At 40.7% G+C, this 15,670-nt stretch overlaps 1 protein-coding gene across 5 annotated transcripts in view; it reads left to right on the top strand.

Annotated features, from left to right (window-relative positions):
• The first annotated feature begins 7,667 nt into the window (after positions 1–7,667).
• The window catches only part of MAPK8 (mitogen-activated protein kinase 8), a 58,067-nt gene continuing 50,064 nt past the window's right edge, over positions 7,668–15,670 (top strand). For 4 of the 5 annotated variants that reach the window (XM_027878139.1, XM_027878137.1, XM_027878138.1 and 1 more), the window contains exon 1: positions 7,668–7,752. The gene's annotated coding sequence lies outside the window, so the exon portion shown is untranslated. The other variant, XM_027878136.1, reaches the window with a different exon arrangement.

Below are 15,670 nucleotides of genomic sequence, written 5' to 3' on the forward strand. Positions count from 1 at the left end.
TTTGCTTCTTACACTGCTTTTGAAATGGGATGTAAGGCAAAAAGCATTACTGGACAAGCAGTTCATGTTTGTGATACCTGATTACAGCTCTGCTGATCCCAGAAGTAGTTCAGTGAGAGGCCAGTATTCCTATGATATATTCTCCAGTGCATCTATCTAGGATACAAGAAGAGAGGTTGTGAAATGATTACTATTTAGTGCCAAATGCTCTCAGATTGTAATGCAGCCACTCTCTAAATAAGAACAGTAAGTTCAGGCCATTAATCTGAGGAAAGGAAAGTCTGAAACTTCTTTAAATGTTTCTGGAATGTGGTGATGGAATTCCACATATACACTCAGTGTATAGTTATGTCATGACCAGCAGATACATGGATACTGATTATAAGGGGGAAAAAAACATCTCCTTTCTCTCTTGGAATAGAAATTTTGTTTGTTATGCTCTTTGGCACAACAATGAAACCTGTGTATATTCATGCGTACTTGTATATATTAGATTAACATTTTGCTTACAGAGTGAAAATAATTTTTCTCTACAATAGATGAAGAGATCAAAATATATTTTTTTATTTCAAAATCCTAGAATGAGTGTACATAAGTGATTAGAGGGTACTATTCCATAAGGCAGAGATGTTTGCAGGCACCAAACTAGAACAAAGAGGTACAGTTTCACCCAAGGGGATCATTTGTTATTGAAGGTATCCTCCTTATTCTGCCTAATGTCATCCACTGAATGCTAAGTACTGTTTTGTGCAGTATGATCATAACACACACTATTAATTATCTTTAAAATGCTTTGGTAAAATCATGAACCAATAAGATGAACCAAGGCAAAAAAGATGAAACTAAGTTGTCTGTATTCCTCTACTTGCCATTTAGCTCGCTGTTCCCACATTTAGTTGTTATTCAAAACTACTTTCAGAAGTTAGCAGGTTTTGTATTGGAATAATTATATGGAATGCTAGATTCAAGTAGCATTCAGACAGGATCTAAGATAACTGGTGTTGGCCAATTTCATTTTCTAGCTCTTTTTAGAGATAATGTGTGACACATTAGCTACTATAGGAGAGGTGTTTGCAGTTGAAACTAAAAACCTTTGACAAGAATTTGTGCATTCCTGGGAAGTAATTTTTTTAATCAGAAGGACAAGTTTGGGAATGAAGAATACAGAATGCTGGTTGGAGAGATTGTATCTGAAAGTTTGCCTTCAGTATCGCTCCAGTTCAGTGCCAGAGTCATCAGTAGTGTTGTTCTTTATAAAGTCACTAAGTTGTGGTCAACTTTGGATGGTCTCATGTAGCAGAAACTACGAATGGAGGATGGTACAGGAGCTTTTCAAACGATGATCACCTTCTAGTGACAAGGAAGAAAACGGTGATATAGAAGTTCTTTATGGCCTTGTTCTGAACCCCGGAAATGCCTTTTGCTCTGAAATTATTCTTAGAAAGGCAAATACTAAGTCTTCATTGATAAGGATACAGGAAGGCATATCAGTATGTAATTTAGAAAGACAGACATGGGGTACAGATATAAATTATGTTTTGCAGATTCCTGAACTAAACCCTACAGCTGGAAACCTGCACACATTTACAATCAATCTTTCCCTACTAAAGAAACCACAACAACTTGGTTGTGATTCAGGTAGAACATATTGTCACAATCCAACCCAGTGAACTCATTGTCTAATGTTATCCTCAGTCAATGCTAAACCCCAAGAACTTTTCTTGAATTCACCTATGAAAAATTTCCACTGAATAATAGAATAAATAAAGAACACCCTATGACGTGCTAATATCACTGTATAGAATAATGAGGTATGTGATACCATGAACACTGTTTTCTAAATAGTCAAACAACACTTCCCTCCACAAACAATTTCCAGTTGGCTGAGTCTGTCTAATGATTGTAGACTTGGCTGCCTATTTACTCAGTGTACCAAGTAATATAAATTGGCTGCATATGGAATTCTGGCAGCTCAGAAAGAACTTGTCGGGAACATCAAAGAAGGGGTTAATAGTATTAATGATATTTGAGAGAACACAGTTCCTCGACTAGGCATTCAGCCATGTCTGAGCTTCAGTATCCATTAGCCAGGAACACGGCCCCACCCTCACGTTCACGTCTATAACCTGTCGCATGGTGCCCCACGGTGGCTGCTTGCCTTCTGTAGCATGTGCTCAAGCCAGGAAGTGCTCCATTCATTTTGGTTACTACTAAAAAAAAAAAAATAAATATTTACCCCAGTTCATCATTATTTGCTAATAGTCAGAATTCAAGTGTGTAACAACACTTAGAAACTACTGACTGTTTCTAGTTCCATTCAAAGAGGGAATACAGGCTCCTCTAGCTGGTTGCTTGGAGTTGATTTCATACTGCTTTTCAAGACATAATTAAATAAAAAAATGCAGTTGTTACAATGTTTCTTATACTAGATTATTTTTAATTTTTTCATTATTAAAATTAAACATTTTTACATCACCTGTATTTATCAACAATTAGTATGTGTGATTTTTTATTGGACATCTTTTTAGGCTGTAATATGTCTATTAGTTTGGGGTTTCGTTGTAATTATTTTCGAGCAAATTTCCATTTAATTTTCTTATGTGAAATGCAGCTTCTTTGCCACAACCAGTGGTAAACAAAAATGTTTCAGAAAAGATATTATTACCAAATATCTTTCACATAAACATTTGTATTACTTCCATAATTTTGTAAAACATTTCATAGTCTGGAATTTCTTTCCATGTATATCTATCTCCCTTAACAAACAATATTTTGATTTCACCTGTTTTCACAAGAGGACATGAATGTTGATCCTGGCTGTGACATTTCAAGTCTCAGCTTGGAAAAACTGTCCGCCCTGAGCACCCACAATTCCTACTGATCTCTTCTTAGTGAAGTAATTAGTGAGGTGAGGAGAGGGTTTAATTTCCAGAAGGTGGTTTTCAGTGCTGCAAGGTACCCAGGTGATGATGATATGTATAAATGTATAAATGACTATAATATATAATGATAAAATTACAGAGGCTGCATATATGCACGGGTGGCTCAGCCTGAAAAGTCACATAAAATTCCGACTTTGGAATGAAAGTCGGTTTCATTGGGGGCTGAACATTAATGCCTTTACATGGGGAATAAACAAGAAGAGTTAGAGACATGCACATGCTTACAGGGCTGTGATCCTACTGGCATCACAGAGATCTGGTGGGACAGAATTCCTTTGTGCTGCTCTTCAGGTGCTCTCTGGCTGGCCTGCAATCTCTCTTCAGGCACTGGCTTCAAACTGGTAGGAGTGAGATGGATTGAGGTTCCACTCCCTGTTCTAAACTTTAGTTTAGGGCCCTCTTCAATCCCTTGTCAAGCCCACGACTGAAGTTGCTCTTCGCCTTCTCTAATAGATGGTTCCCACCAGCCCCCCAGCAGACCAGGTTTCTCAGAGTGAGTCCCTTGGTCAAAGCAGCCAAACCTCTGGCTGTGGCACCAGTTCTGTAACCATCTGATTTGCCAGATTCAACTGGCCCTTTCAAACACCTCCTTCGACCAGGAGGACTGATGAAAAAATCTGCTTGTGCTCCAGAGTCACTAAATGCCACTCTCAGGGCTCTGTAATAGTTCGTGGTACTCCCCAGATTGCTCCTAGCTGTATCACAGCTATATCACAGCTGTATCACAGGTGCCCACATGAGCAAACAGCAGCAGAAGATAGCCAGTGGACTGTACAAGGTCTTGGCAGTCTCTTGGTGACACCCTTGTGAGCAGCTCACCTCTCTACAGAGCACGTCAAACGAGCGCCTCGCAAAGAGAGTCATCTACTGCTGTCACCTGTCACCTTTTCTCAGGAGCACAGGTTGTTACTGGGGAGCAGATGGGGCTGCTTTACTCAGCTCCAGCATCTCTTCTGATGTGACAGGTCTTTCCTCTTCAGTCTGCAGAGCAGTGAAGCAGTTCTGCAAGGGCACATGCCTGGAATATCTTTATTCTATTTTCAGTTTGTCTAAAAATGACTGTAGGGATAATCAGATATTTACTTGAAAAACAACTATTGTGGTTTAAGCAGTTACCACCTTGTGTCTGTTCACTACAGTCCCACTCCACTGACTTACTCTGTTGTATTATGCTAATTCATTGTGGTGCAAAAATAAATCAGTATTCTTTACTATGGCTGTTTTGTGGACAAAAATGACTACTACTTCTATCTTTTGGCTTGTTATTTTATGCTATAGAATCTAATTTTTGACATTTTTATTTTTACACTTAAAAATTTGAGTCAGACGTTCAGATCCATTGCCTTGACTCCAAAGATTTCAGCCTGAATTGTTTGCTTTGCAGTTTATAAACATCATTATACTTAAACTTTGTTCACTGCCAAGAGTGTGGTAATTGATAAGAACTTAATGAAAATATTACAAAATTACAAAACTGTATTTCAATGTAATGTGACTGCTGAATCCAAACATTTTAATATGATTTCATAAACATGTATATCAGTGCATGGGAGTGAAAAAGCTTGCAGTATTTTGACATAATTCAGATTTTACTGGCACTTTTAAAATCCAAACATTTATTAAACACTCAACAACTGCTTATTTTAAAGCAGCAGTCCAAATCCAATACTACTGCTAGATGAACACTGACACTGAGGAGAGAATGATTAACAATTACGTGTAGGCAGAGGAGGATTTTCATGCTTCAGATTGTTCATTAACTTAATTTTGGAGTTTCTATTACTAAATAAACTTGCTTATTACATTCCTCTTATATATAAAATTTCATGTTTATTTTGGAAAAAAGATTCAAGTTCTGAGGTTGGTGATTCCCATTATTTTGCAAAGCAGACACCAGCTTTCAGATTTTCTCCCTGGCCACTGTAGGAAAATGCACCTTTATTGTCAAACCTATCACCCAAAATCCTGTCAAGTTTATGCCATTCTGTTGCCTCAGCAGGCCGACATCCAAAAGTCCTTGCTGCAAAGACCTGGGCCCCTGCGGGTAGCCAAAACTCCTACAGTCTTTTCTCTTTATATTGTTCTGCAAAACTTTTATTCCACTTGTGCTACTGATCCTCTATGACCAAATATGAATCTTCTGTCTGGCTGCCTGTACATTCTGTCACAATGGATCCATACTCCTGCTCTCTACTGTATCCTTCTAATCTGTTGAGAGGTCCAGAGCAAAATGCTGGCTCTGTTGAAGCCTGTTGCAAAATACCTGTTTACTTTAACAGATATCAGGAATTTAGTTTTGTATTTTCTTGGATATCATTGAGGACAGTCCAGAAAAAGAGTTTTCATCCAGATGTATGCAATACAGGAGTGTTACCATAATGCTTGTAAGAAAATACTTCTGCAAAGCAGTTTCAAAAACAATACTATAGGGATGCTCAATGACATTCTCAAAGTTCCCTTTTCTTATATAGGGACTTATTTTTGAAAAATTGATTATACACCCAATCAAAGAAACCTTTGTCCTTGCTTAAAGAGGTATTATTTCAATGTGTTGTAAATGTTGCATAATGTAGAGGAACTTTACAGCCAATCTAGCATATTATCTTTATTTTTAAAACCATTATACTGATAAGTGACAAATTTACAGTATGAAATACTTCCTTTCGCATTTTTCCTTCACAAAATCTTTACATATTTTGGATTCTCTATTCAAATAAATAAAGCTCCTCCATCATGCTTTGCACCAATACCAATCTGCTCTTTTTGTATAATTCCTGAATCATTATTTCTGTTGCTTATCAGCTCTCTATTCAAGATGGCAATAAATGCTTACGGTATACAAGGTTGTAAGGACTAGTTTTAAAAAGTCACATATGAGTGTCTCAGCTTGGAAAAACTGGCTGCCCTGAGTACCCACATATACCTCTGTCTAAAAGCATCAGCTTTGTCAACTATAAAATCTAATGAGAGTTTTATTATGCCTAAAAAGAAGAAATGCAACAAATCTGGATCCTAAGCAAGACACTATTTTATACCTTAAAGGAACTGTTGTCCTTTTTCACTTGCAAATCTCAGTGCAGTCTTACTTCAGATGGAACAATCAGGAACAATGACTCTCAAGAACACTAGGAGTACCATCAGTCCTGGAAGGCCATAGGACTTGTTGCAAATAACTGAACTGGCCAAACATGATGTCACTCTGCCTGCTTCTGGCTGTGCAGAGAAGACCAGAGGTTAACATCGGAGGTCTATTTGCCAATGGAAATAAACATCTGAAGGTGCCATGACCTGCATCAGCCAAAACCAGCAGGCTGGTTTAATCTGCTGGCCAAGATGAACATGACCCATCCAGATTAAATTTTGCTTGCAGTGTATTTTGGGGATTCATATTGCCCCTTCTGCCAGCTGAACTTTGCCTATAGCTTATGTAAACACGGAGGGGAATGCAATGTCTGGGTCTGATCTAACACATCGCAACAAGAAAAAACTGGCTAATTCTGTTTGGGGTCTGTCCCACAAAAATGATTTTTTTTTTTTTTTGGTATAGATATAAAGGAGGGATTATATATATGTCATTGGGATCTGTAATAAAACTAACATATGGAACGAAAGTGGGCTTGCTTAAATAGAGAATTTTAAGGGCAGTGTGCAGAGATCTCACTAAAATGGGCATATGAATATGTACACGGATAGTTTATGGAGGTGAAGCTTTTAATGCCAAGATAGTAGACAAAACTGGAATATTCTGAAGCACTACCTTTACCATGTGAAAGTCCATGCTTATTGAAGACGGATAAAAGCTGTTATCAACAATCTTGGTAGAATGTTTGGCATCTTCAAAAATGTGACATAAGCCACATGTTTGACGACAAATTAAATCTGAAATGTCCATTTCCACAGTAACCTCTGCCTAACTGGCAGGTTTTATATATTTTTAAAATACTGCTCATAAGGGCTTTTTTTGTACTATGTAATAAAAATACACAAAGGCTTGCTTCAGGGTGCTGAGTGGCCTCCTTTTGTGTCTAAGCAGGGACTATGGGGGGGGGGGGGTAAAGACTAAAAAAACCCCAACACTCTCCCCCAAATAACAACAAAACCCCAAAACCCAAACAAACAAAACCCCCAACAAAAACAAACCAAACCACAAAACCCCAAACAAATAACCCAAAACAACACCTAAACCAATTATATGCCAAGGAAAATACTGAAAATCCAAGTACTCATGTTAGGTGCCAGGAACCAAAGGGAATGGTAACAAAAAACTCAAAATCCCGCAAAGAGGTACTGAAGGTTTAGAGGAAGACCACTGCCAGCGGAGATACAGAACAATAAAACGCTACACCACTCCAGACGCCCAATAATGAGATAAAGCGCTGCCATGCCAGGCCTGCCCCGAAAAGCCCGGAGCTGCCTGGAGTGCCGAGGCCGCGAAGGACGTCTCGCAGCACCGATGCCAGAGTACGACGGCTGGGTGCCAGCGCCCTGGCGCAGAGCGGGAGGGCAAAGGCCTGGACACATGCAAATATTGTACGAGAGACCCAGCAGGAAGAGAGGCCCGGCCACCGGGCGCCATTCAGGAAAGGGACCGCTCCAGGGGAAGGGCAGCGCGATCGCCGGGCCCGGGGCAGCGGGAGGTCCGCAATGCCTCGGCGGGGCCCGGGCGGGGCCGGGCTCGGGGCAGCGCCGGGCGGGGCGAGCGCAGGGGGCGGTGCAGCCGCAGCCGCAGCCGCGGCGGGCGGAGCGTGGTGCGTGAGCGCGGCCCGGCCCCGGCTCATTACTCAGCGGCCGAGGCCGGAGGCGGCGGGCGGTGAGCGGAGCCGCGGCCCCGCGGGAGCGGCGGTGGGCGGAGGGGGCGCGGAGCGGGAGCCGGGTGGGTGGGAAAGATGGATGGGAGGGATGGATGGAGGGTCGGCGGTGGCCGCGGCCGAGCCCGGCCCTGGCGTTTTGTTTACGTTCCGACGGGCAGCGGGCGGGAAGGAGCCGGGGACGGCCCGTGCCCTTGCCCCGGAGCGGGCGGCGGTGCGGGGCTCTCCGGCCCGGTGACCTGCCTTGTGTGCTCGGGGCTGGGGGGTCGGGGGATGTGCAGGTGGATAATGGCGGGGGCCTCTTTGTTGGTGTGGCAGGAGGGGCAGGAGGCTCGGTGCGGGGCTCCTCCTCCTCCTGGGAGCGGGGGCACCCGGGCAGGCCGGGATGGTCTCGTCTGCGGGGAAGGAAGGTTCTGCAGGAGAGGTGGGGGGGATGCGACCTTCCATGGTCAGCTGCCATGACCTTGCTCCTAAAAATGCCTCTTAAAGCATAAAAATACTCCTCTGGGATAATGTAACTGCTCCATATCCGGGAGCTGGGGGGTGACCGGCAGCGTCTTTGATTCCTTTGCCTTTGAATTCTTGCGTTTCTTGCAAAAGGAGCTACTGTCTCTTTGCAGAATTTCTTTTGCTCTTTGGTTTCTCTGTGTTGTTACCTCCAGTTTTCCTCCCAAAGTGTGTTTCTTTATGCCTTTCTGCTTGGAGTAGTTCCATCAGTGAAGTTTGACCTGAGCTTCTCTAATAACCTACTAAAATAAATGCCCCTTCATTATTTATTCCACCCCCCAGCTACAGTAATGGTTTTGGACGTATTGTGTCGTTTTAAATCTCAATGTTGTACAGAACAGGCTTGCTGAAGGCTTTCAAGCAATTGAAAAATTCTACACGCTTTGGCCTATCTGATAATATAAACACAAAGGGTGTTAAACTTGTTCGGGGATGGAAAGTATTACTTACCCTAGGGCATGTGCATGTGGAATTGAGCAAGCTTGCTAACTGCAGCTGGGTTTTACTTACAGGTGTGGAGACTTAACCAGTGGTGGTCTTGCAGGTCACAGGAGAACTAGTCTCAGTTCTAGAGATGCCAGCAAATGCAGTTCTAGGCCCGAATAGTACATGATGGGCATCTGTGTGTGCCTACAGGTATATCAGCGTATTTGATAACTTGGAAATGGTTTAAACTGTGACATGAAATGAAGCTGAGCCAAACCTGTTAAGGGATACTGTCAAAGTGAGTTCACTGACTTACTTGAGAATTCCTTGTATATAATGAAGGAAACTCTTTATTCTTCAAATATTAATTAATAAAAATGTTGAATTTCAGATAGTCCCCTGCCTTGATCTCGGTCTGTGGGAGCAGCCATCTTACCTTTTTGCCCTGTTTGATTTGAAGATGTGAACATAGGCTAGTTTGACAGTAGGATGCTGTTCTGGAGCTCTGCAGGACATGTAATGCCAGGACAGGGACCAGACACATTGCAGGCTACCTGCCAGATCTTGATAGTTTTCAGGGGGGCCAGCTGGGCAAAAGTATGATAGGAGAAGAGAGAGAAGCATCTGCTGAATCAAGACTAATTCAGAGTTGCAGAGGGTGTATAAAATCATACTATAAAACAAGGAATTTTAACGACCTCTTCCACTGCTAAAGTTCCCAAGATTTTTGGACCATTTGCTTGTATAAGGATTCAAAGTAATCTTGAGGGCTATCATATACTTCATGGAGACTTCTTGGTCAGAAATACTAGTGAGGTTATCTGATAGGATTCCAAGTTCTATAGTTGTGATTGTTCTGGACAGAAGTAGAGTTGCCTTTTGTGTATGGTTTTTGTGTTTTAAGTTTAACTCTGGTCTTTAGGACCATCACGTTTACTGGGTTTATCTGTGTGCAGGTATAAGCTCCTCTACAAGTGCTTTAGGTAAAATTGTTACATTAGTGAATTGTTATGCTAATATTGGGGAATAAACGTTTGGAGGTGGTAACAACTGAATTTATTTTCTGTCTGCTACTTACCTGAAATGAATTGATGTGTTTATTTCATGTATTATTTGTTTATTTTCTTAAACACTAATGCATTAGTATTTGAGATCATAATCCTACCTGGCTATTTATTTACTGTATATATGTTTTGGGTTGGTTTTTTTTTATCCTTCCTGAACTGCCTAAATTGTTTAGATGCTTATCGTTTAAAAGATGCGTGGAATGTACATGTTCACCTCCTCATTTCTGAAGATTGATCCAGTACTCTGGACAAATACAAAAGTCCTTCCTAATAATTTGCTGAAAAGTACAGTGTGCTATTTGCGTGGGGAAGAAAAGGGCTCTGTGTATATAGTTTTACTGTATGTTGTATTTAATATATGTAATAGTTTTTTTAATAAAGGCTAAATGTATATTTTTGCTCTAAATGTTCCCTTTAGAAAAAACCTATAGTCCTTAAATCGAAACCTGCAGAAACAGGCTTCTGTTTATGTAATGGAAAGATGTTTTGAAAGCTTTTTAAAAATCCAGTTGAGATTACTTATGCTGCTTGCCTGCTGTGAAATTCACCACAGTTTTGCGATGAATTCTGAAAACAGATTTTACTGTGATTTAAGAATCTAGACATCCGGTTTTCGATTCTTTCAAGAATCCCCTTGTTTATATGGAGCTGAAAATTGGCCTTTCAGTTTGATAAAGGCCCTTTCTGGCTGTCCTCATGAAAAGATGAGCTACATCCAAAGAAGCTTTCAGTGCTCCCTTTACAAGGTGTATTTGTATCAAAGTGCAGCCACAGTCTCTTTTATTTGTGTACATTCTTTTTGACAATGACTATAGTGTCGGTGAAAGATACTTGGTTGATATAATTGCTCTGAGAAGTCGAGGACTTAATGTATATATTTCTATAACACCACAACGTAGTTTTGTGTTCAGTGGCTGCCTTGCTTAAGCAGTTTCTGCTACCTGCTGTTCCTCCTTGCCAGCTGCTGTGTGGCAAAATAGATCAAGGAGCTAACTGATCCAGCTGAAACAAATCTTCCTCTTGGACTATTTTTCAGCCTGATTAATTCCCTTCTGTGTCTGAACCAAACGGCTGTGCCGTTGCAAGGTTGAAAGACCAGGAGGTTGCTTGGGCGGGGGCAGGATTGCTGTCAGTCAGGGATGTGCACAAAGGTGCTCACAGATCAAGTGGTGATTGCTGGAAGACTGAAGTGGTGGGAGGAGGCGAACCTCTTATGTTGAGAAGTGCTAGTTTAAAGATCTGTTTGCAGACTTCTGGTGCTGTTACTGAAAAGCATTCTGAACAAGATGTTAATTTTGGTTTTTAAATGCACTGTAGAGCCCAAAATTATTGGGGATAAGTATCCATTTGGTAATGAATGTTGATCTATAAGTTATGTGCCAGTAACTTGGTGTGGATGGACATCTTCTTCCACACCTAGCTGTATTAATCATTTCAGAAAACGTGTATTATCAACAGGGGCCCTTAAATAAAGTGATCTGGAAACTTTTGGACTGAGGCAGGGCAGTGGGCAGAAATTGCATCCTCCCAGTGCTGAAAACTGTTTGTGCTTTCTACTTTAAATACTCCATGAAGAAAAAAATATTAACTATTTTAGGACTATATTTTATGTGAAGGAATGCAAGTGCTCAGTTATCTTTTGTGGCACTTCAAAAATATGTAGCATTTATCTTTTATTTTTTGCTTGGTAGGGGCAGCTCTTAATTCAGTGTTCAAAGCTTTCCTTCTAATAGCTTTTCACAGCTTATTATATCTCTGTATTACATTAAATCTTCAAGAAAAAGCTGAAAATAATCTACTCTTTTTCTGCCCCAAGTCTTATACAAAATATGGGACTGCAGATGTAGGTCACTGAGTAGTTTCTGAAGTTGCTTGGATTTACCAAATACTTAGTGGAATTTTATTAGCAATAGACATCTGTATAAGCTTGTCCTGTGGCAGAACTGGAGCCTTCTTAGTGAGTGGTGATATTTTTAAGAAATGTGCTGCCTTAAAAAAATTTGAACATGATGCTGGGAAATTCATGGTGACTTTGTGATGGGTAGAACACATTGCCAATACATTGACTTGAAATGTGTGAGAAGGAAATAAGCTATAGGTGTAGCTGGGCATAATAAAACCTTTAATGGAAACTAATACTTGAATTTGAAGAATAATTGTAGAAAACAAAATCAAAACCAACCAGAATTGTTAGATGATTTAAAATGCAACTCAAGATTTATTTTTTTTTTTAATGTAAACTGTGTCAGCTCAGGGAAGGCACTAAGAACAGAGTAATGAACGTTCTTCTGCGAGCTGAAAGACCCTTTTCTGTGGAGCATAAGGATCACTCCGGCTTACCATACAGACAGCAGGGAATAGCAGCTTGCCTCTGCTGTAGGGTCTATAAAGCCTTTGAGTGAGAACTCCTCCAGCAGACTGGAGCTGACTGCGTCAAACTGTGAGAAAGAGATCCATTACTAATGTTGAATCAGATCAGCATGGATAACTTCGCAACTAGCTGTTCCTATAGGTCTGTTAAATTGACTGTTATTTATTTTGTAAAATATTTTTGTAAGGTTTTCTTTGATTTATGTGTGAAGAGATAATGATCTTGGTGTGCCAAGCATGTAATTAATAACCACACATTTCATCTTACTTTTTTTCTTCCAAGTGATTAAAAACTAATTCTTGATTCTTTTTCTGTCCAAATTGATTGACTGTAAGCTTGATACTAAAATAAACCCTATTGTTGCCTATATTGTCATTTTTATTGTTGGATAAATGCTGCTTGTTATGTGAACAGATGGTATGCTTAATAATTTTTCTTAGTTGAATATTGTAGACTAATGCTAAAATGGTGACTGACAGAATAAATACTTCAGGTTAATGGTAATTTGTGTTGCAGACAAAGCAAATACTGTGTATGCGTTCATATGTGTGTACACTTAAAATAAACAGAAAGGGCAAACACTAATTTTACAGTGCTACTGGACAGCCTGTTTGCTGTGATTATTGATTTTGAGAGTTTTTTTAAAAAAAGACAAACACAACTCTAACAACCTTCCATTACTTAATTTTATTGACATCATACCTAGCATTCTTTGATACTATACATCTTACAAGTGTGCAGAAAAATGTCTTTACTCAGTATTTATTCTTTTAACTACAAACTTCTGCTAAAATGTGTGTTCCCATCATTGTAGTCTGTGTCCATTCAAACATTTACCTTGTCCCTTAGTGTGCTGAGCTAAAGTTGAAATGTCTCCTGTCTGGTCTTTCCTTGTTGTGAAGTAAGAAGGGTGAACAGTAGGTATCGTGTTTCTCACTGGGGTCTCAAAGTCAGGGAAATGCCCAAGTTAATAAAATGAAAATGGTTCTTCAGTTTGCTGGCAGAAGAGGAGCTGGGGTCCTGCTGGATGAGAGGCTGACCAGGAGTCAGCACGTGCCTGTGTAGCCCTTGAGGCTGATTACTTGCTGAGCCGCATTAGAAAGGGCCTGAGCGGGGGTTCTGGGGAGGAGCTGTTTCCATCTGTGGATGCTTTGTGAAGCCCCGCTGCAGAGCTGCTCAGTAGATCACACAGCCCCTCAACTGGGAGAGAGACAAACGAGGGAGTTCAGCACTGAGTGGGGTCTGGAGCACCTGAGGGTGCGGAAGGGACTGGGTTTGTGACCTGAGGAAGAGCAGGCTCAGGGAGAATGTAATTGCTGTATTTAACCAGCTTTAAGCAAGGACGTTGGAGAGGTGATGGAGCCACTTTCACCTCTAAAGTGTACACTGAAAAGATGATTCAAGGTTGCAAATGGAATGTTCAGGAGGACAGGAAGGAAATTAATGTCTTGGTGCAGCAGAGGATCCTCTCATGGATCAAGAGCCCAGAGGGACCATGGCATCTTCATCCATGGAGACTTTAGAGTGAGCAAGGTTCAGAGCAGCCTGAGAGAAATACAAATTTGAAGTTCTACTTGTTTTGGGCAGACAGATGATCTCCAGAGGTTGCTTTCAAGCCATATTATAATTCTACTGTTTAGAGATTTAAAAACTTTTATTTTCCAAGTAGCTTGAAGGAAGTTGTCAAAACAAAGGCAGGGTGATGTAGATAAACAAGGCTGCCCAGAACTGTGTTAGAAGTTGTGAAGGGAAAAGTAATGAGATGTGATAAGCATCTTAGTTCAAGTCTGCTGGTGGCAATACTTATTTTTCTGCCCTGCATTGAACTTTCCAGCTGACTAGGCCAGAATTGCTTGCAGGCTAGCATAAAGGACAAAAAAAAAAAAAAAGGTTATGGTGCCTGTTATGCCTGTGATCACTGTGATGAACACAAAAACCCATCTGCAAAGAAACAGTTGGCAGTGAGCAGCCTGATAGCCAGCTGAAGTTAGTCCACATCTTACTTTCTGTATCAGAGGAGCATGTTGGCAGCTGCTGCTCCAAGGCTTTGGGCTGCTGGGTGGATGATGGTTCCGTACTCAGCTGGAGCATGGTTACCCTGGCAAGGGACTTCATGGAGCAAACCAGCTCTGAGCTCCAACAGATCACAATAGCAGTTCATGACTGCAGAGAGGTGGCAGGACTGATAGCTGCTGGGAGGAAGAAAAAGGGGCCACGTCAGAATCATAAATCTCTCTGTGCTGTTGTCTTTAATGCTTGTGCTTCCTTGAGAAGACGTTGTCCCGCACCTCATTTGTTTCTGTTAGTTCTTATGTATTTGTCTATTTAGCAAAGTCAATAAGAAATCTTAGGGAACGGGAGGTGAGCAGAACAGAAAGTTACAACCCAGAGTGAATGTTTTGTATCTTAACAAAGCAGCTGTCCTGGTGTGAACTTGTAGGTATTTAAATATGTGAATACAGCTGCTCATGTGTGACTCTAAGAGACAATTGTGTGGGAAATCCAGTAATGGGGATGGCGCATCCTTGAAAACACTAGATGTGTTCTTTAATAGCTTTAATACTAAGATGATGTTGGAGTAAGTATAAGTCAAGGTGCTTACTTGCAGTATCTTGGGTGTAAAAGTACATAGTTTTGAGCATGTAATCCCAAGTTTAAGTTTTACTATGAAAACAGTAAAAGTGAATGCCGTGGCTGACATGCCGACCAGCATAAATCTTGATAAATTCTTTATTGTTCATTGTGATTTGCATGGTGACAAGCATCCTGATTGCCTTCAGAGCAGAAAGAGTGGTCCTAAAAAGTTTTATTAGAAGAGTGTGAGCTATGTTCACTTGTTTCCCTTAGTGCCAAAAAGAGACACACAGTAACAGCAAGGTTTTTTTTGTGTGGCAGTGGCTCATCTAAAAAGCAGTGAAAACTTCCAGCAGCAGGTGACTTCCATTTGCACAGTTGCTGCAATGCAAAGCTCATCCTTGTTGAACAATAGACTGGGTTTCTGTTGCTGCTTTTTAGAAAAGCATTACAAGGTTCTTGCACCACTTATATGTCAAGATGAGGGAAGGGGGAATACAGTGCAGTTTGTAATAAGCTTTATAACCTTTATTATGAAAGGGTTTCATTAATATTAGCATGATGTTGTGGGGAAATCAGAAAAGCTTGATGTGACTAGAACTACTGGATTCTCCCCCTATTTTAGTTTGTTTGAAATTCTTTTTTAGTTTTCTTCAGAAAATTTCTCCTCACAACTGTTACCTGTTTGGTAACTTCTGTCTGTTTTTGCTAAGGCAGAGCATCAGACACTACTGAAGTCTAAGAGAAATGGGACAACAGAACAGACTGTATTGCCATTAGTAATGATTGGTGGAGTTTCCTACAAACTACTTAGAAAGTAAAGCCTTCCTTCCCAGCCCACTCCCAGGAGATTATTGTGCAAAGTAATGTATCTCTGAAGGAATTGTTAGTGCTCGAATTGTCATATGTTTTGGAGATTTTTGTTTCATTCTAAAGCTCTTATTACAGAGGTATTTTATGCCAAATACTTTAGAC

Source organism: Empidonax traillii, unplaced genomic scaffold (genome assembly GCF_003031625.1).
Source record: "Empidonax traillii isolate 1590-97213 ecotype Southwest subspecies unplaced genomic scaffold, ASM303162v1 scaffold38:size1800464, whole genome shotgun sequence".
In the NCBI taxonomy this organism is placed as follows: Eukaryota; Metazoa; Chordata; class Aves; order Passeriformes; family Tyrannidae; genus Empidonax; species Empidonax traillii.